Raw genomic sequence first — 3699 nt, forward strand, 5'->3', positions numbered from 1 at the left:
ATATTTTGGAAAGAGAGAAAATTCAACTGCCTATATATATATTATGTATAGCATGCCTATATATATAGTATATATGACTATATATTATATAGCATCTGCCGTACGGCACCGAATCTCTCAATCTCTTAAGATTGAGAGATTCGGTGCCTCTGTAGTCCAGTGGTCTAGGGCGTTCACCCGGGAAGTGAAAGGTCGTGGATTCGATTCCCTGCGGGGGCAGTTGAATTTTCTCTTTCCAAAATATATCTTCAAAACAGCCAGTTGTTAAAAAACCTTCGTTTGTTTGCGGAGAGTGACGTCATCCTTGTAAAATAAGTGTTGCCATTACTTTTTGCTGTTCTCTCATAACTTTTCTCCGATTTTTGAATTCAAATATCTTAGCAAATATTGCACTTAGAAAAATGGAGTTTTTTGCAGTTTGCATCACAGGCAAAGCAACAACTTTCCAATTGAAAGTTCAAGTACAGGGGGCTGTATAAAAATTTAGATTCCTTATTTTGTGATACACTATATTTTCACCCTCAAAACTGGTACAGGGTAATTTTTGAATGCCTTTTTGAGCATTTTTAAAATTGAAACTACACTTCTACAATGGACAATTGATGAGATAAAAGCCGCATTAGCACTTACAGCACACCCTGTATAATACTTGGCATCAGATTGAGAACAATCTTCATATAGAAGAATAAAGTTTTTTGCGGCCAGTGTTTTGATGAAAAGATATATCTGGATTTCAGGGCCATGGGTGAATTTGAATTCCCAGATGTTTCATCAATGCTTATAGGGAACACTTTCAGCGGTGACAAGAGCAAAGTTCTCTGCGATCTCCTTAGCTATCAGGAGACTAATCCCTGCAAAGTCTCTGCGATCTCCTTTATCTGTTCAGAGAGTAATCACTTATATCACCACCAAAGATTACCTCTGCGAATGTGGGTAAAATAACTATAGAAGCTCGAATTGAATTATACCATGAGTTCTTGGCCTGGAACTATTTTTTTCTCAATATTAGTACTTGCGATATTCCAAGCCTCACTGCATATACCATTGATATTGTGTAAGTTCAGTGAATGTACCAGTTATTCAGATTTTATCTTCAGAACATGAAAATATAAGCATGTTGAAATAATTGTCTCTGATTTGATGCAGTTTCGTTCACTAGCTGCGTAAGACATTATTTTATTTGGCTAATTTGAAAATTTACAGGTTCAGGGTCTGTTTATACCTGTATATAAGACTTTCTGAGAGAGGTATCGGAAATTTTCCTTGCCTGGCATGATGTATTCAAAAATGTATGTTTTTTATACTCGTTTCATTTTCTGAATATGCATATTTCAGAATTTTTTGTATCTTAACTCTCGATAGCAGCATGTTGAGTAGCGTGTATCTGTATTATTGAAAGTTACTGGTTGAAAGAACGACAGAGCTTTCATTGTGCCATGTGTTAGCGAGCTAACAAATTTTACAAGTTCCTCGAGATCCTTTTTATTTTCTAAATTTGCATGTTGGTGTTGCAAGATGTGTGTAAACTTGTTATGTGCTCCACATACACATGGTGTGTCCAGGTTCTGCTAGGACTTTTGTGTTATCGAAAATAAAAACCAATAATAATGTCGCTATTAGCCAAGAAATGAAATTCAAAGGCAAAATTTGAAAAAAAAATCAGCCTGGATGCATTGTGTGTTTATATTCAGTTCTGGTTTCACTGATAACCAGGGATGTGATGATAGTAATTCTTTTTGACAACAACCAAAATGTATTAAAGTAAAGAAAGTTCTATGTTTTTAAATTCGTAAACTTATAATTGTGAGATTGCCAAAATGAGCTTTTTCTCCTAGCTGTACATGAACTTGTATACTGTATCGCCTAATCTCATTTGGCCGTAGTTCCCTAACCCTTACGATCACTTACCTGTGGAAGCCGACGTTATCCTAGCTCTCATTGACCCTCTGGCCTCTTACCTTTGCGATCTTTTACCCGAGATTATTATACCTTCCAAACGACCTTGAATCCTTTACTTATTATTTACCCGGGTTTACCTGCATGTCCCAAGGGATGGGACAGTGATGCATCAACTGACCTATCCAAGTTGTTCGGTCTTATCCTGGCTTTCATTTGCCGGGTTGTTACCGTTGCGATCATTTATCCTAGTCGGTCGACCTGATTCTGGTTCTCATTCACCCTCAAGTCCTTCACCTTTGTGATCATTTACACGAGATGTTCTTATCCCAGCTCTCGTTTATCCCACTGGGGTCCCTTTCCCTTGCGATCATTTATCAGAAGTGAGCGACCTTATCCTGGCTTTCATTGGCCCGCGGAACGCTTCCCCTTGCGATCCTTATACCCGAGGTGTGCTTATCAAGGCTCTCATTCACCTTTGAGTCCTTTACCTTTGCGATCATTTATCCAAGGAGGTCGACCTTATCTTGGCTATTTGCACTCAAAACCCTTGCTTTTTGCGATCATTTACCCTAGGTGACCGGCTTTATCCTAATATTTTAAACGCTGTGGCAAATTATATCATTTGCCCGAGTCGATTGACCTTATCCTGGCTCTTGAACCCCGACGGATCTTTTATGGGTGCGATCATTTATCCGAGATATCCTTATCCTGGCTTTCGAATGCCGCGGGTCCCTTACATTTGCAATTATTTGCCTGAGTCAAGCGACCTTGTCCTTTTTGGTCTTAATTGCCTGTGAGTCCCTTACCCTTCATTAACCCGAGTCGATCGAGTTTATCCTGGTTCTTATTTACCCGCGGGTCGCTTACCTTTGCAATCATTTATCCGAAATGGCCTTAGCCGTTATTAATCCACGGCTTCTTTGCTACGATAGTCATTTTTCCGCGGGTCATACGTGCCAAATTTATGAGAATACGATTCACCGTAGGTTCCTCACCCGTGTTTGGCTTTGAGTCCAATATATACAGGACGTGTGGCAATCACAGACTTCTCCCCCCCCCCCCACACTGTTCTTAATGTTTCCTTTCCTGAATGTAATGTTCCTTGCCCTAATAGTCATAGACCTGAGACGCTCTCAGTGAAAGTCTCCTGGGAGCTGTGACGCGCAATTTGAGAGTCACTGGTTTAATCCTGTGTTACAGACGGTGATTGATCGTTCGTATCTGTGCCTAATCCATCATTTATTACTATTTTTTAACAAGAGCTAGTTATTTTTTTTAGAGTTGTTTGGAATTGTCTGCCCTTATCAGATACGTTGCCCGGTGCATCTAAGAGCCCTTTGTCCCAAATTTATATATTTTGTAGGAGGTGGGAAATAGCATTAATTACTTTAGAATATACAGGAATGTGCTCAGAAATGTCCGTACAAAAAATTTTAAACACACAATCAAATGTGAATTAATACAAGAATTTATTGAAATTCAGCACTGAAGGTAATTTTAAACTAATGAGGGGAAAAAGTTCCCGAAACTAATGAAAATTTTAGAATTGAAGAATTAGAAATAATTAAATTACATAATTCCACAGAACCAATGAAATTTCAGTATTAATGAAAGAAATAATTCCGGAATTGATCAAAAAAGTTTTCCTAGAGTTGATGAAATTTAGAAATAACGGAAGAAATTATTCCAGAGTTGATTTAATGAACGATTCCGAAATTGATTAAAATTAAGAATTAACGGTATAAAAAAATTCCAGAATAGATAGAAATTCAGAATTGAGGAAAATTCACAATTAATGTA

The sequence above is a fragment of the Pholcus phalangioides genome, unplaced genomic scaffold, assembly GCF_987345545.1.
Source record: "Pholcus phalangioides strain wild (caught in Gottingen) unplaced genomic scaffold, Ppha-v1.0 ptg000010l_1, whole genome shotgun sequence".
NCBI classification, from domain to species: domain Eukaryota; kingdom Metazoa; phylum Arthropoda; class Arachnida; order Araneae; family Pholcidae; genus Pholcus; species Pholcus phalangioides.